Genomic DNA, 18660 nt, shown 5'->3' with positions numbered 1-18660 from the left:
TTTCTTTGTCTAAGTCTTGTAGTCCTGATATATCCAGTGCAGAAACCCCTCCCTAACCCATAGGAATTCATGTGTTTTGACTTTTCAGTTGCAGCAGGAAGTAAAAGACTGGAGTACATCACACGCTGAGCTCAGTGAACAAATGAAATCATTTGAGAAGACCCAGAAAGATTTACAAGTAGCTCTTAGTCAAAAAGATGATACTATTAATGTAAGTTTATACTCCAAATACATGTTTCATCTCATGAATTCTCCTGAAATCTTCTGAATTAAAATCGAGAGTCTTCCAACCTTTTGCTTCTTTTCCTAGGCTTTGACTAATCACATTACACAGTTGAATCGGTTTCAATGTGAATCTGAATCTGAGGATCAAAGTCGAGATGAGTCAGATGAATTAACCAATGGAGAGTTAGCAGGTAAGATCAGTCTCAGGGAGGTTGAATCCTTTTTTGCTTTCCTGTCTTACAGATGCCACTTTTCAGCTGGCTTAATTTTTTCTTAAGCTTCAGGGTTGTAGACACATATCACTGCATCTATAGATATGTCTGTTGCATTGGCAGAGGTGGGTTGTTGGGGTATAATGTAGCAATAGGCATGTGAAGAACACTGACTTTTTCTATCCTATTGAAAACTAGTAAGTACACTGCAGCTACAATAGTCATATCCTATACCTCTAAGTATTGAACATTATACAGTAAGAGAAATTTATTTCTTAACTTATGCAGATGATACTTGATTTTGATACTCATCATCTCTATGGCTCTGTGGTTTTAAGGTCCACAGTCAGTCCGGAGGCAGTTGGAACCATAAACTAAGGCTGTGAGAACAGAGGCTAGAGACTATCAGAAAGCTAGAGAGGGAGTGTAACAGTGTTTACTGATGAGGAAAATATTTCCAGATGTTTTCTCCCAAGTTGGATATTGCTTACATAGCAAGTATTTCAAACCACACCTGGTAGTAGATTCAGGGAGAAAATAGAGGATTGAATCTTTCTAAACAAGACACTTATTGCCCAGGTGAAGATAGATCTGAGAGAGAAGAAAAGCTTTTATCTTACAAGAATAGCATAGATAACATTTTAGTTGTGCAAACTAGAAATTCACCTTTTTTTTTAAGACAGACACAGTACTTTTATTTATTTTTATGCTGAGGATCAAACTCAGTGCCTCACACATTCTAGGTGAGCACTCTACCACTGAGCCACAACCCCAGTCTGAAATTCACCTCTCTCTCTTTTTTTTTTAAATCTAAGCTTGCAATTCTCTTAAAAGTCATTAGTCTAATCAGTATAATTATTTAATTGATTTTTTTCTTCCAGTATTTGAACACAATCATTCTTTAGTTTAGGGAAGTTAGGAGAATATAGAGTTAAAAGTAAGGAAAGAAAAAGCTAAAGTCTTTTGTTTTTTAGGTGATCGGAACGAGAAGATCAAAGATCAAATTAAGCAGATGATGGATGTCTCTCAGGTATAGTTCTTTGTAAGAGTCCCATAGTACCTGTGAATTCTTCCTGTGCCTCACTTTTAAGAATACCTCTCTTTTCTGCAATTTTTAGACAAAAACTACAATATCAGTAGTTGAAGAGGATCTAAAACTTTTACAACTTAAGCTAAGAGCCTCGATGTCCACAAAATGTAATCTAGAAGGTGGGTTCTTCTTGAGAAGAAATTGCCATGTTGGAAAGACTTAAAAATTTATTGGAAAGATAAAGAATGGCTTCTTGCTTTCATGCTTTTTACTTTTCTTGGCACTACTCCCTCAAACAAGTTCTTAAGTCCTTGTACACATATAGAGATAAGCTGTTTTATCCTTTACAGACCAAATAAAGAAATTAGAAAGTGACTGCAATTCACTACGGTCTTCTAAAGTTGGACTGGAAGAGGAATGCAAAACTCTTAGGCAGAAAGTGGAGATTTTAAATGAACTCTACCAGCAAAATGAGATGGCACTAAAAAAGTAAGATTTCCATTGTTTGTTATTGTTATAATTGTGTGAACTAACAGATAATTTTATCTAGTAGAGATTTGTCTTTTTTCCTTTGTGTTTTGTTTCCTATAAGTTGCATTTTTCTTTCCGTCATCAGTCTTAAGAGTCCTGAGGTAGTTGGAACCATAAACTAAGGCTGTGAGGACATCGTAATCAATTGTCAAATTCATATGAAGGCAAGAAGTGGTAAACTGGTATTAACAGTCACTGATGTGGAAATACCTCTCAAAGATCTAGACCCTTTCTATGATCCCACTATTTTAATTTCCTTTCATTGTGATCAGTTATGTAATTCTAATATTTTGAACTTGTATCTCTAACTCTGGACCTTTAAAAATACTGAGTGTTTTGGAATGACATGTTTTAGTAGAATAAAAACTTCAAAAAGGAATAATATTTACTTATTGATGGTACAAGTTTTGGACTTGAGTATCTCAGATGTTCACACTAAAAATTGAACTGTGGCAAGGATTTTAGGAGTTACGATTACAGAAGTACTTGTTTGTAGTATATATTTATATATTAATCTTCTCAGTGTGGAGCTAGTTATTTTTTGGAAGTTCATTTGTAGTTTTTAATCCACAAAAATACTTGAATTCTCTAAAAATAGTTTTTTTGTGTCAGATTTTATTTGTTTGCACCTGATTTATTAACAAGATATATATATATATATATATATATATATATATATATATATATATATATATATGTATATACAGACCTTCTTATAGACCTAACTATTTTTAGGTATTTTGACTTCTGTTGCCTAATTAATGCATTAAATATTGAAACCTTTCCATTAACTTTTCTAAAATTCTGTGATCTCCAAGCGACCTTTTTAGAATCTCAAATTTTTGTTCAGGCCAGTTCTAAATGCCTGGCCTGTTTCAAAGAAACATTTCTCATTTTATCACTTTTTTTTTTCAAAAGAACACTTGTTTTCTCTGTCCCTACTAGTAATATGAATGACCTAAATGGCAATTAATTTTCTTTGTAATGCAGTTAAATTGTAGCACTATTTTCCTCAACTCCTCCAAAATTCATTCAGTCATCATCTGTGGTTTGTACTCTTTTTTTCTCATCCCCAGGTACTATGTTAGTTCATGCCTGTGTCATCTTTTCTGTTTCTAACCTAGGTCATCTGTCTTCATTCTCCATTATTTATATTTTTATATAATTTATTTCAAATTCTTAGTAATTTTCTCTATAGCCGCTTGAGTGGACTTTCTAAAATATAAGTCTGTCCATGTCAATATGTACCTGTGGTTTATGAAGAATTTGCTTTCTATTTGATGACCTGTTCTTTTTTTCTTCCTTGTATCTTTTTAATAGTTTAAATATTTTTAATTATTTTCCTCATCACCTGTATAAGCTTGATATAATCATAAATTATAATGGAATTATAATTATATAATTATAATTATAATTTTATTCATCTTCTCATAATTTAAAGGCCTTGGTATATATTCTGGATTTAATAAAAACCTGACATAGATTAATAGGTTTATTACTTGTTTTTATGGGCTTTAAGTAGCTCCTGAATCAGATAACTGTTGTGGCATCGTATGTTAGTACTTCATATACTGTGAACTCCACAAGACATTCATTCAATTTATACACATATTTAAAGTTTCTGTAGTTCTGCATTCTACACTGTTGGTTTCTTATTTGAAATTATTTTCATTCTATTTGAACATTGTCCTTTAATGATAGATTTGATTAGTGTATCAAAGTAGTACAAGGATAAACAGAGAATAGTATTTTATCCACTAAATATTGCTACCTTTATATTCTGTATTAGGTTGACATGAACTTCATGATTAGAGTTAAAACCAGTTTCCATTTTTAAAGGATCTTTCTTTTGGCTACTGAATTTTGACTGTTAACTTAGTTTTAGCAATTTGAAAATATCCAATTAATTACCATCTGTTTTAATTTTTTTTCTTTAAGGAGTCCATTATCATTGTTGTTTGGTCTTATCTCCCTCCCCTAGTTCCTGTAGTCATTTCTCTCTTTTTTTAACAGTTGTATTGGGAAGTGCCTAGGTGTAGTTTTCCCCACCCCACCCACTTTTTCCTCTTGCAGTTATGTTGCTTGGGACCATTAAACATTTCTTGAATTTTCGAGTCTTTTTCTAAATGTTGATTTTACCTCATTCTCTCTTCTGATTATAATAATGCATATTAGAATTTGATTTCCCCTGCCTCCTACATTCTGGATTTACTTCTTCTGGATATTTTCTTCTGACCTTTCTTAAAAGCGGTAGGATTTATTTTACTTCCCAAATCTAATGTTAAAATCATTCATTGAGTTTAGGATTTTAAAAAGTTCAGGGTTTAAAATATTATTTTAGTTGTAGATGGACATAATATTTTATTTTATTTTTTATAGGATTTTTTTAAGAGAGAGAGAAAGATAATTTTAATATTTATTTTTTAGTTTTTGGCGGACACAACATCTTTGTTTGTATGTGGTGCTGAGGATTGAACCCAGGCTGCACACATGCCAGACGAGCGCCTTACTGCTTGAGCCACATCCCCAGCCCGACACAATATTTTATTTATTTTATGTGGTGTTGAGGACTGATCCCAGTGCCCCACACATGTGGGGCACGTGCTTCACCACTGAGCCACAACCCCAGTCCTATTTCAGTACTACAGCTCAAACCCAGGACCTTGAGCCATGTGCTCTACTATTGAGCTACCTCCCCAGACTCCTTGCTCTTTCTCATAAGGGACTAGTGTCTTACTGCTTTCCAAGCTATCTTTAATCTCATCATTCTGCCTCTGCCTCCAAGTATCTTCGACTGTATGTAGGTCACCACACCCAACTATTTCTTGGTTTTATAGTTTCTAATCCTTTGACAAAATTCATAATCTTTTTTTTCCTCTTTTGTGGTGCTGGGGTTTGAACTCAGAGCCTTGTGCATGCAAGGCAGCACTCTACCAACTAAACTATATTCCCAGACCTGAAATTCATAATCTTGACTTTACTTTTTTGACTATATAAAGCACAGTGATTTTAAAACATGTGCGGTTAACCCCATTAGGTGGTTTCCTTTTCTGTGGGATTTTTTCTCACAGAATTTTGTCTTATGGAGTGCCTGGTCAGTTTTGATTGGCTAACATTGTTGTGATAATTATACATGAAATTTGAGGACTAAGATGAAGTTATCTTCTTATAGAAAAGTGTTGAGGTTACTTGAGTAAGATTGTCACTTCAAACTTAGTCAGCAATTAAGATAATTCAAAAATGACTTGTCTTTTCAATGTTTCAGTATTGTTACTTTTGGATTTTTTGCCTGTTCATCACTTAAGTGTGCAGTACTTTCTAATCTAAACTCAAAGGCTAGGGCTTTTATTAAGGGTCCCTTTATTTGTAGCCCCAAACACTTCTTTTTTCCTCTAAGCCCAGGAATTTGATGAAGGCTTAGTTCAGACTCATTGTATCTTTGGGTTATCTTCAATATGTGGGTAAACCTAGGAGAAAAGTACCTTAAAGTGCCAGCTTTACTTGTAATTCTGAGATTCCTTTTTCTAATGGATCTTGGCCACATACATATATCTTCACTGCCTTTTTAGCTTGTATCCTTTCAAACACAATTTTATATTCTTATAAAGATGTTTTGATTGTTCTTAGTGCTCTCAGACTAACTCTTTGGTAATTGGAAACAAAATTCTCTCTGTCCTTCAAGATTCAGTTTTCTCCATATTCCTTCTTAAGCCAGTGGGGAAAATTATTATATTCCTTTAGGCGTCATTTATACCTGAAACAGTGAGCTCTTTTATTCTTTAGCATCTTACAAGGTAACTAGTATATTATAGCCACTCATAAAATACTTGCTGAAGAATTAAATGTGAAGCTATATAAGAATATATAATCCCCTTTTTCTATTTGGTATCAATAATCCTTTTTTACTATAGTTCTTCTGATTTATGGAAAATTAAGTTTCAAGTTAATTATCTTTTGAATTGGAACTATGGCTAAAGTAGTACAAGGATAGCAGAAAATAGTATTTTTAAAATCATTAAATGTGGCTACCTTTGTCTCAGTAGATGAACATCTTGAGTTTCATGATCAGAGTTAAAACTTGTCAGTAGATAATACTCTGATCGTGGGTCAGTTTGGCTTCTTTTTCTGGTTGACAGACATTATCAAAACTCAGATTTGTCTTTTTGCTTAATTGCAATTCTTTTGAAATATATATCTAAAGTGTGAAAAATGTTCTGTGGCTAATTGCATAGCTAAAAGACATATTCTAGAAGATTTTTTCTTTGATTGACTATATCTTTATTATGGTACCAGTCTTGGATTGAGAAAAGAGTTCCTCCATGACAAAGATATACTTAGTGTCCTACCCATGGCAGAAACGAGAAAAGAATTATCCCTTGCTTTATCCTAATATGTTTAATTATGTTAGGTTTATCAGTCCTGATCTTCCACATTGAAGTAAAGTGAGTTTTTATTATCTTACACACAGGAGACTTGCCCTTGGGGCACATGTTGTTTTCACGTTTATTTTATTTACTGGTAATTAGAGAATTAAGAGGAAAAATTAGAAAATGTAAGTGATTTGCCAGAGTTTGATTTACGAAATTGCAGGTTTGAATTCCTATTTTATGTGCCTAAGCATTTTATAGAATTGTGGGAAGTGATATTCACAGAGAGAAACTTTTGATTTGATAACTGGCTTTATTTTAGGAAAGTGAGCCAAGAAGAATATGAGAGACTAGAAAAAGAGCAGCAGCTGTCAGCTGCAGATGAAAAGGTGGTTTCCGCTGTACAGGAAGTTAAAAATTACAAGTGAGTTCAGTTTCTAAAGGAGGGTGTCAATGTCTAATAAACTAGTGGTGGCTTTCTTTTTTAATCTTTTTTTACATTATGTAGATAGAAGAAAATAGCATGGAAGTATAAATAAAGAGAGGATATGAATACATTCAATTCACACAGGAGAAAAAATAAATTTCAACTTTACAAATGAAAAATGTTAACAAAAATTTACTTATACCCAATGGGCAAGACCATAGGGAACTTGGTCAATGCAAACAGTTCTGGGGGTTTTGTATGTTGTAGTAATTCTTTAAGAAATCAGTTTGCTGTGTGATGTATCAAGACCCACAAAAGTGTGGCATTTGATAGACCTTGGAAATCTTTTATGGATATAATTTGAAAAAAAGAAAAAAAGTTTTAAGGAGGAAGATATTTCTAGCAGAATTACTTGAGAACACACTGATGAACAGTTAAGGAAATTATAATTTATCATTCAGAATCTCTAGCAATTAAATGATAAAGAAGTTATTAGTATTGGGTCTTTATTTTATTTATTTATTTATTTATTTATTTATTTTTGGTGCTTTACTACTAAGCTACATCCTTAGACCTTTTTTTTTTTTTTTTTTTTACTTTGAGACAGGGTCTCAGTTGCATAGGTTCCCACTTAATTGCTGAGACTGACCTCGAACTTGTGATCCTCCTGCCTCAGCTTCCCAATCATTGGGATTACTGGCATGTGGCATTGCACCTGGCCTGTAGTATTAGTTTTGATCACACTGGATTCATATAACTATAGAAATGTTTTTCTTATGTATGATAAAGTCTTTAAACGTATAGCTGATGGAATAAAGGGAAAATGGTCAGAAATGTTTCAAATGTTATTCAATTGTTGTAATTCTTAGGCGGAGAATTGAAGAGATGGAAGAAGCATTACAGAAAACCAAGCACTCGTTTAAAAACCAGGTAGTCATTAATACTGTCCTGTAGTTGCAGAATTTCTTGATATCTAATACAGACAATTATAGGCTATTATAATGAGTCCCTAAAAACATATTTTTTAATGTATTGTCTTTTTCAGATTGCTATGCATGAGAAGAAAGCTCATGATAATTGGGTAAGATTTTTTCCCCCTTTTCTTTATTTTGTGCATAGCCTACTGCTACTGAATTTGAATATTTTCTCTTTAATAGCTCAAAGCTCATTCTGCAGAAAGAGCTATAACTGAAGAGAAAAGGGAAGTTGCTAATTTGAGACAGAAGTATGTGATTTTGGTATCTTCCTATGTTTTATAGTGTTTTAAGGTTATGCTAGATATTATCTATGAAGGAATAGATTGCTGTTTCATAATTCAGTCCATTCTTTCTCAATATTCAAGACTATTGGAAATGACCCAAAAGATCGCAGTGCGTCAAGATGAACCCGGGATTGTAAAACGTATGCTGGGAAGACCAGATTTACAAAATCCTCCTCAGAGAGGTAGGGGGCACTTTGTAAAAGGAGCTATTTTATTTCTTGGTGCAGAATGTATGTAAATTACTTTTTATTTCTGTGTGTAATGGTTATGAAATAATCTGAATGATTTGCTAAAGCAGGAGATGAGGGTTGGTGTCAGGGAGAAGGCTGCCTTAAAGTAGTAAGGTCTTTAGGTCCACTGAGCCATAATGGCTCTTTTGGTCCATCCCCCATGAGTGGTGGAGAATGTTCCCCTCCACTGACAGCAGAGCCAGCTGGGAGACCTCCTTCTGCTACTCTTAATCAAAAAGATATGCCTAGAAACGGATTTGGTGAGCATTCACATGTTGCTTTATAGTAAACTGCTTCAAGGTTTTTTTTTCCCCTTTTGAATATTCTAATGAAAACATTGAATTTGGGCCTGTACAATATATAGAAGATAATTTCTTACTTTATCTTAGTGAATGTTTTCTGGAAAATCTGTTCTAGAATAGGAAACATTTTTTTTTCCTGGAGGTCCCTGTATTGTTTTTTTCTTTTAAATTTTACACTGCGAAGTGTAAACCTTTATCTTTAAATTAAATCTCTATGGTGTTCCTTTCCCAAATATTATAAAAGTAGCCTTAAACTTTATGTAGCATACATATTTCCAACATGAAATACTGAATCTTATTTCAAATTCTAAATAGGACTGTAGTCTTGGTAAGATTGGAAGTCAGGTTATACAGACTAAAGAAAAGCCAGCCTACACGTACTTTAAGTCTATAGCTTAAAGTTTAGGACCAGTACTTATTAATCTCCTGTTCTATCAACCCAAGGCAGTTCTTTATTTTACTTAAGTCTCTTCATAAATTGTGATTTACGTATTGGGCAACCCATTTAAAAAATATTTTTAATTGTAGATGGACATGATATCTTTATTTATTTTTTAAATGTGTGCTGAGAATCAAACCCAGTGCCTCACACATGCTAGGCAAACACTCTATAACTGAGCTATGACACCAACCCCTGGGCAACCCATTTTTCATGTTGCTTTCTAGTTATTGTTGAACCCTGACCTGTCCACCAGTGGTTTATTTCTTCTGAAAAATACATACAAGGGCTCTGATCTTTCTTTCCCAAGGTCAATGGATGGACCTTTACCTCGTACTGGTCTTCTGAGGCATCTGGGAAACCCGTTGCCTCTGGTAAAGGGACCAAGTAATTTCAAAGAATCTGTAATTGTGGATGGAGGATTTTTATTCTTTTCATGTTAGAATAGTCTGAATCCATTCTTTGATCTCTAACAGACTCAGGATGTGGTCCAGCTCACATGAACAGCAGCTCCAGAAGTTCTTCTCCAGCTAAGGTGACGAATGAGGGCAAGGTAAGTTCTGTAGTTACTGTGAATCATGTGGTCATGCAGGAACATGTAGCTTTCCTACAGTACTTGCTCTTTGCTTTATCCTTCTTTGTGTTCTATTTGTACTATCCCATTTGTTTTTTAAAAAGCAAACTGTTCCCCAAGAACCTGAGACCCCCTCAGTCTCCACCCTTACTTCTTTGACTGAGCATCCAGTTGGAGTAAGTACTTAGAGGTTGAGAACTGAATTGGGTTTTATTCTGTGCATTTATGGGAAGGATATTCAGAGCATGACACTGATCTTGTTTGCTTTAAACTGCATGCAATATTGAGCTTACTTTTCTCTTTAACTTGGGAATGTTGCTTAAGTGTGTACAACTATAATGAACTACAGAATGTGAAAAGTTATCACTCTAACTTTATATGGTGTTTTGTATTGAATGTTCTAAGGCAAAGTAAATTCATTATAAATTATATAATTCATCATTTTTATTTTTGTTTGGAAGAATGTTATTTAAGAATTCCTCCATTTGTGCAAACCCTATTTTGAGTGATTTGAATTAGATTGGTATCAGATTTTCTGTGAAACAATGATCATCTGAAATGACCTCTTGAGCCAGTCCCAAGAAATGGTCTCATTTGTTCACATAAGTGTATTCTCTTGTAACTGTGTTGCTATTATATCTAGTAGGTCTTCTGCAGCTCTATAATAAAATAAATTTTTAATTGTTTAGTTTCAAACCCACTACTCATAGGAAATGATAAATCAATATCTCAAATGGTGTACAGTAAATGAAAGTAAATATTAAAGGCTTGTCTTCCTAATTTGTGTATATAGCACTGTGATGGAAAATACTTCTCAAGTTCCAGTGTATATATATTCCAGGAATATACATCTCTGGAGAAATCTAAGGGCAGCTTAGATAAGACCCCAAACCCCTTTGTAGTAGAAGATTTAAAACAGAGCAAAGACCCATTGTTAGAGAGGAATAGAGGTGGGAAAAGCATGGCTTGGAGGCAAACCTGGGATTGAGTTCTTTAATATGCAGTGTGGCCTTCAACAAATTATGATATCCCATTTGCTTTTGTTCCCTCTTATTTAAAACAAGACAGTCTACTTAAAGATCTCAGAGGTTGAATAATATATGAAAGACTTACTGAAGATATAGTAGAATAGTAGCTATTATTACATGAGTAGAGAATGGATTTTTCATTTTATTCTGTTCATTCTTAATATGGAAGTAATGAGCTATTGTGATGAAAGGGAAGTGATGGGGATGGGGGGACTCCTTTTGAAATAGATTGTAGTGAATACAGCATGACATACTGGTCAGAAATCATCTCTGTTAATAACCCCTGCCAGTCCTATTGCCTTTCCCTTTCCTGTGCAGATATAATCAGTAACAAACTGCTCCCTCTTGTGGCATCCTTCCAACTTCTGTAAGCTGTCAGTGGGAATACACAGGAGGGGTGGGTAGAGTTTTGTTGCACTGATGGTGTTCTCTGGACAGGTTTTGGGTTTTAGCTTTTATAGGTATTGGTACTTTGTCTTAATACATAGGAATTTTAAAACTTTTAACTGCTTTCAAATCTTAAATTGCAGGTTCATATGGCTATGAAAGGGCCCCCTCCTTTCTCAGGGGTACCCTTCATGGGACCCCCGATGGGACGGCCTCCACCACCTCCCATTTGGTATGGACCGCCACTTCAGCTCGGTGGGCCTTTTGGGCCTCGGCCAATTCCTCCACCATTTGGTATGATGATCTGAACAGTAGTGATTGACTTATAAATCACATTCATCTTCCACTTCTATTGCTTGCTAAAACAGTTGGTTGCTATCTCAGGTCTTAACAATGAAAGGATAAAGCTGAGTACATTTTAACTTTTCCTCCAGTTTTCTGGGACATATGGGACACTACATAATCTTATACTGAGATAGGCAATAGCTATCTCTCATAGACAAGGATAAGGGGCTATATACAGAAAAGCCAGAAATATTACTTCTGCAGATGTTTGTTGAAAATCTGTTGATATGCACTGCAATAGATGGAAAGGTGGATGAGACGCATGCCATAACTTAAAATTTTGTCACAGATATGAAAATCCTATAACATAAAGTTTGTAATCACCCATAATGGAAGCATAAGCAGAAATAGAATATAGAAAGGAAAAGTCAAACCCTCCTTACCTTGAAAAAAGTCAGAGGGAAGTGTTAAAGAGGATTTAACAGTTACCTAATAAATGTTCCTGGTTTAATTAGGTGGCTGTGGAAGGCCTTTTCCAGGAGGGCATGCGTGCACCTTGATTCTGATGGCATGTGTAAAGTCCATGCTGAAATACTTCATGAATTTTTAATGGATACACTAATAGATAGTGAGCTTTCCTTTTATCAAAATTTCTTTGATGTAGTAAAGTTCTTATTTCATAATCTATCATCTTGTCATGGTAATACTTCCAAATATAAATGGAGCTCTTGTGAGATAGAAATAATTCTGCAATTATATAGTAGGGAAAGAAAAAAGACAAGCCTGGAGCTAGGTAGAGCCATGTTAAATCCTTAATATGTTGCTTCATGGCTGGTTGGTCAAAGGCTATAACCTAAACTTGTTCCATCTCAGTTTGCCTCATCTGGCAAGTCAGGATGTTCACCAGCTGATGTTCTAGGCTTGGGAGAAATTAAAGACTATATTAACATACTTGAAATCACCCTAGTTCAGAAATTTCTGGTATTTACATAACTTCCTTTTTATTTTCCAGGTCCTGGTATGCGTCCACCAATAGGCTTCAGAGAATATGCACCAGGTGTTACACCTGGAAAATGGGATTTGCCTTTTGACCCTCGTGATTTTTTTCCAGGACCTGCACCAGCACCATTTAGACCTTTAGGCTCATTTGGCCCAAGAGAGTACTTCATTCCTGGTGCCCCATTACCACCTCCAACTCATGGTCCCCAAGACTATGGGCCACCACCTGCTGCAAAAGACTTAATGCCTTCAGGCTTTAAAGATGAAACTACACCTAATTCTCAAGAGTAGTGAGGGCTGTTCACAGGCCTTAAAAACAGGGCCCATAAAATTAACCTCTGACACTTAGTCAGAGTTAAAGGATTATTGGATTATTGGCTTCAAAATATAAAAGTTTATTTTAAATGGTTTATGTTTTCAGAATGAAGCTGCCTTGGTGCAGTATACATTTTGAGCCAAAATATTTTCCCCCTAAATATCCCCCACTTAAGCTAGAGTATCCTTCCAATTTAAAAATGTGCAATAAGGAATACCTTTGTTTTAGTTAATGTAGCATATACAATTGCTAAATGATTTAGAATGTCATAATTATGGACATTTCCTGTGGAAATGCTTTAAGAACATGTATTTCCATTATCCTATTATTAGTGTATTCCAGTTGATAACAGAGAAATGGTGTTTTATAAGCTTGATATTTTTTCTCTTTCAATATCTGGTCGCAGAGACTGTTGGGCTAAAAATGTTTACTCAAAGATCATAAACATCATTTTCCTTCTTGCTGAAGTTCTTTGTTGTAATAGTTCATAAAAATTGTTTATTAATATTTCCCAAGTGTCTGTTGATTCATTGGATCGTCATGAGATTTTGTGCCATTGAGGAAGCATGTAAACGCACTCTCAGAACTGAAGATAGTGACTTGGCAGCATATTCCCTGTTGCTCACTGTTAAGGAGGCTGGACCTTGGTCAACTGTGGACTTCTACAGAGGATTTCTTTTACTTGTGAGAAGTCTTGTGGCTCTATTTTTGTAGCACATTCATGTACTTTTTTCTAACCACTGTCCATGTGAGAATGCTTTTCTGAGAATGAGTTTACATTAGTAGCAAGAGCTACTGCTTTTGCCATTATTGCATTGTAACAGTAAAATATAAGGTGGTATGTTGTGTCTATAAAAAATAAGGAAATTTCTTTTTAAAAATGTACACAACACACTCTTCTCTTTCCCATACCTTCCCACTGATTTTCAAGGAATATGATAAAAAAAATTAGAAAAGTATAATCCTCTAAGAATGAATGAAACTCTAAGGCCTATAATGTCTTTACTCAGCAACTACGGGCTGAATTAAATTCTTTTTTTTTTTTTTGATAGATACTCAAACATATTTTATTTAAAAAACAATTAAAGCAAGTCCTGGATCTGTAACTACTGTCTTTAAAACAATGTTTCTAAGAACTAGCTCTCCAGAACTGTAATTTTAATTACGGCAATTTTAACAGTACATTTTAAGAGGTTTAAAATTTAAATAAAATTATAAAAGCCTGATACTTTTGTTTACTGCTAGACCATATTCTTCCATTCTTTTAAATTCTAGAAAGTAATAGGATTGTTGAAACCTAGAACATAACATATCATTGTTTTTTTATGTCCCCTAAGTATTCTCAAAATAGGGGCAAAAGCTTCAGTGTGAAACAAAATCTCTGTGAAACAAAATCTCTAAACTACTGAAGATAACTCAGAATAAAAATGAATTCTTCCTAAAGGACTCAAATTCTATCTACATAACCTCCATTTAATATTAGAAGCAGCAGCTGTGTGTAAGAGGAAAACCATATAATAGCTTATGCCATTTTTAACCATGTAAAATAAAATTTAAGTCACAAACACATTTTGAATGTATCTTTCAACCTCTACAGGACACAAGGCAATGCTGAAGTTACTTAACTTCTAATTTTAAAATAGCATTTAAATAAAGGTGATGTCAGCTAGGAAGATAGATTTTCAAGAAAAGGCAGATTTATTATTCAAAGCAACAGTAGTTTTCCCTCTAAAGCCTTTTTTGTATTTATTCTATTAGTAAGTTATAATGCGTTCTACGTAGTTTATCTGAGCAGTTCTGAACCCACCCATAGTTGCCTCTCCTTACATCCATCTGATTGATTGTACCACTTCTGTAGCAAAGCCCAAGGTAGCTGCCCATATACAGGTTGTGTAGAGAATACTGTCCCTTGATTCAAGTATACTTTTGTATCTCAAAAGTTTTAGAAGTCCTCTCCAGCAAGTTGTGTTTGAATTTAGTTACTAAAATCATTTCATTTGTGAAGCAGTAGTGTTTCAACCTGAAAGTATTATTGCTATAGTTGTAATTATTGTCCAGTAACTCATCTCCTCCCACACTAGAAAGTAAATTTAAACAACTAATTTGTGAGATACAGATTGCTTTGTGTTAACTGCTTCAAGATAAAATCACCTTTTTTTTGGGGGGGGGGAGGTTTGGTCATTCAGGTCTGAATTAAAGCTAAGCTGATGACAATGTTCAATTTAAGTTTGTTTAATGCTGATGAAAGACATTCATACAAAGCATCCTCTTTTTTTTTTCATATAACCCCATTCTTTGGTGGAAGCTGGGGTTGTGGCTCAGTGGTAGAGTACTTGCCTAGCACAGACAAGGCCCTGGGTTTAATCCTCAGCACCACATAAATAAATAGAGGTTTAAAAAAAGCATTCTTATGTGAAGGATGCTAAATTTTTCTTCATATAAATTATCACTTTGAGGGGCTGGGGTTGCATGTGAGGCACTGGGTTTGATCCTCAGCACCACATATAAATATAAAGGTACTGTGTCCATCTACAACCAAAAAAAAAAAAGGTTTGTTTTTTTTTAAAATTATCACTTTGATATACATGTTTTATAGTATGAGAGAACAGAAAGAACAATGTATCCGTTTTGCTACATTTTAATAGCAGATTTTAAGGGAGCAACATCAAACATCAGTAACATCAAACAAAAAGGTACTGAGTACTCCACAGGGTACAGACTGCTGCCAAGCACCTTGGAAAGTTTACATGACATGGAGAAGATGAGGCCCTTCTCTTGAGAAGTTTACAGTCTGGAAATTTTGACTACTCAGAGTTTCAGTTGAGTGAACATTTTATTAAGGCAAATTCTTCATTTCCTAGAACTACTGTAGACTGAACTATTTTTGCACTTGTGAAATTAACCCAATCCAGATGAAAGAAAAGATTAAATTTGGTTGATAATTCTTTCAGGCTCATATAGTTTTATGAGTCTAGTAAACAAAACTGACCTAACAGACAACTGAAAAATTAAAGACTAGATCTCTTGAAGTGCAAGGGCTAAAACAACTATTATTTGTTTTAAAAAGCAAACGGATGGTATGATTAGGGTTTACACTATTTTAAAAATAGGCCAAGTATTGCATTCCCTTCATGCATTGTTCATTTAAAATAGTGAATATTAAAATACGTGGGTTCTACATGTAACCCACAAAAAAGCTCCTCACAAATCTTTATGTTCTGTGTATCAAATATGCACCTTGTGTACTATGAAAGTTTTATTTATGTCTCATCAAGTTAAAAGTAATGTAAATAGTGAAATTATAATAGGCTAATGACCTGCATATTTTTATATGAATGTCAATATATCTAAATAGGAAATAAATGGCAGTCATATCTACCTATATTAAAAAAAATAAAATATCTTTCCAGATTTTTCATACTTGCCGAAGTCTGGCTTGGCACAAATCAGGAGCCACTTGTCAAAAAGAAACTAACTTTATTTTTAGAACTACAAACGCCAAACAAAACAGCTCCTCAGGGAAAAAACCCTCAGAGCCCAACTGCCACCACCGGCTTCCACAAGCCTCTCACCCCCACACCAGCCTCTCAGCCTCCCACAATCCTCCTGCTCTTGAGGCCGATTGGCTGGGTTGCGTGGGCAGAGCCAAAGAAGTCACCAATGAGCAGCTCCGTGGAGGAGCCAATCAGCTAGATGTTGCTGGGGCCGCTGTGAGCCAATCATCAGCTGGCAGTCTGAAGGGCAGGGAAACAGCCCAATGAACATCACCGCAGAGGAGCCAATCAGCTAGATGTTGCTGGGGCCACTGTGAGCCAATCATCAGCTGGCAGTCTGAAGCTTGCTGGCAGCTGGAAGTTTGCTGGGGCCCCTTTGGCTGTGGCTCTCAACACATACTCATCACTTTATAAAGACAAGGTATGCAGGTTTTAAGGTTTCACAATCAGTTGTCAGAAAAACAGCAGTTGTTCCTAAAGTATCTCATTAGCATCTGACTCAATTTTTTAGATGACATGATTTAGAAGATGTAAACCCACTCCAAAATTTGTAATTATTCTGAGAGAGATGGTTTTAATGTTAACCCTAGAATCATTAATGTTAACCCTAGAAACAATAGCAATGTGATGTAGAACAACTAATCAACATGACTAAAAATGTGCTCACTTTCAGAAAAACAATCTGGTCATCTGGAAAAAAAATCACAGCTACAATCTGGGGAACACTCCCATATAGGATATTGATCTGATCAAGGCACACTATTTCTAAGTAGAACTATCAGATGAGGGTGAATTTAGGCCAGCTCTAAGGAACAGCCTATAAGACAGACCATAACTAATCCAATTTCCTTTCAAAGCAATCTGGTACTATCCTACCCACTTCAATTCAAAAATTTGAAGTTAATTCAAATCAAAAGACCATATTGGAGCAAAAGTGAGCAAATGTGTAAATCCTAGCACATTCTTATTGCTGTATTAAGTTTGAAGATGAGCATACCTACCACAGCAGTATTGTTCCAGGAAGCAGGGTAGGAACAGTGGTAAATTAGGAAATAGACTATTAATTGCACAATTAATAGGAAAGTAAAAACAAGTTTCAAAATCTACAATAAACCTGTATCCAAAGGAGTCATAACAATGAGGTGCTGGACTTTAGTTCTGTGGTACAGCTTTGCAATGGACTCACTGGCCTATAGGTACGGCTCACTTCCTGCCTCCTGAAGGATGAATATGCTATACAGAGCTATGATGGTTTCTACTGAGTGGTAAAATTCACAGAAATTAGACATTACTCATGTCAGAATCATTCCTTGTGCAAAGTTTGATGTAGATGAAGATAAAGTGGTTTCTTGGTCAATAACTGCAATTTCTTTTAAAGTCAGTGGGTTTCTTGTATCTGTAACCACAATAGATTTAAAATACTTTGATGATTGATCTACTCCAATGTTACATTCTCGATAAGAGGGACTAAGAAGAAACATGAACTAGTAACCATTAGAACAGTATGGATCCTATATGTATATCACTTACAGTTCTATTACAGTTGGCCCAGGTTTAATCTCATCCATCTCCATGAAAGCAAAACATTTGGTGCTGGTAAACCTTTTTGTAAGCTTGTAGTGTTTGAATTCAAAGAAGATAGCTGCACCTAAGGAATTAAAACAAACAACATAAGCCAGAGACCACACATTTCTTATGTGTCACCAGAAGCCTATGATTTTACAAAGTAACGTGTCAAACAGTCTGATGACACAACTGTTGATAACTCACTGTGGCTGTCACTCCAAGCTCTGGTACTAGCATGTCTGAGTGACATTTCTCCATATCATTTAATTCTACAAAGTACAACAAAATTTTATAGCAAGAATGTAAGTTATGTACACAGGTAGAATCATAAACTACCAAAGAATATAAAATATTAAATACTACAAGAAAAACAGAAGTTACTTAAGTATCAGCAGTACCTATAAAAATGGTTTCAATAAGCACCAATATTAGATAGAATAGAAATTTAAGAGTTCCTTTAAAAAAAAATTCTACCTTATATCATTTCTCTCCCTCCTGAAACAACCACGCCCAGATTGTTCTTTCCATATTCTTACAAACTAACTGCCAGTTATACTATCTTTTTACCCAATGCATCTTATTGAAAGAAAAAAAATAATTTAACTGTTAGAAAGTAATCATTAGGTTCCTAAAAGGACTTAAGGTAATTATTAGGGAACCTGCTTCCTTAACTCTGTATTATGAGAAAAACTTCCCTATCAAGTAATATTTAACCACATTATTACACAACTAGATAATGCAACTGCTAATTCTCATATTTTAAAAAAATTGATTTGACTTTAAGTCAATATTCATAACTATGTGACATAAGATCTTGTGTTAAGTACACTATGAACACAAACCCAGATAAGTACTGTGTCCTTAAGAAGTCAGTAACTGATAATTACAAACCTTTGGTTAATTTTTCAATATGCTTCTGGAGCTCAATGTCCACATTATAATGAACATATGTATCTTCTTTTCTTGAAGCCACAGGAGTATCTTGCA

The 18660-nt window shown here is 34.7% G+C and overlaps 1 pseudogene across 1 annotated transcript in view; it reads left to right on the top strand.

Annotated features, from left to right (window-relative positions):
- LOC144374869 (transport and Golgi organization protein 1 homolog) overlaps positions 1–13123 on the top strand; it is a 122890-nt pseudogene extending 109767 nt beyond the window's left edge. The window contains exons 35-47 of the transcript XR_013434136.1: positions 89–211; positions 311–416; positions 1412–1467; positions 1556–1646; positions 1818–1956; positions 6688–6789; positions 7662–7722; positions 7838–7873; positions 7950–8017; positions 8135–8235; positions 9501–9577; positions 11157–11307; positions 12311–13123. The product of XR_013434136.1 is annotated as a transport and Golgi organization protein 1 homolog (transcript). The remainder of the gene's footprint in view (positions 1–88; positions 212–310; positions 417–1411; positions 1468–1555; positions 1647–1817; positions 1957–6687; positions 6790–7661; positions 7723–7837; positions 7874–7949; positions 8018–8134; positions 8236–9500; positions 9578–11156; positions 11308–12310) is intronic.
- Positions 13124–18660: the final 5537 nt, after the last annotated feature.

Source organism: Ictidomys tridecemlineatus, unplaced genomic scaffold, assembly GCF_052094955.1.
Source record: "Ictidomys tridecemlineatus isolate mIctTri1 unplaced genomic scaffold, mIctTri1.hap1 Scaffold_92, whole genome shotgun sequence".
Taxonomy (NCBI): domain Eukaryota; kingdom Metazoa; phylum Chordata; class Mammalia; order Rodentia; family Sciuridae; genus Ictidomys; species Ictidomys tridecemlineatus.
The sequence above is the reverse complement of the archived record's forward strand: the minus strand, read 5'-3'. Positions and strand labels throughout refer to the sequence as shown.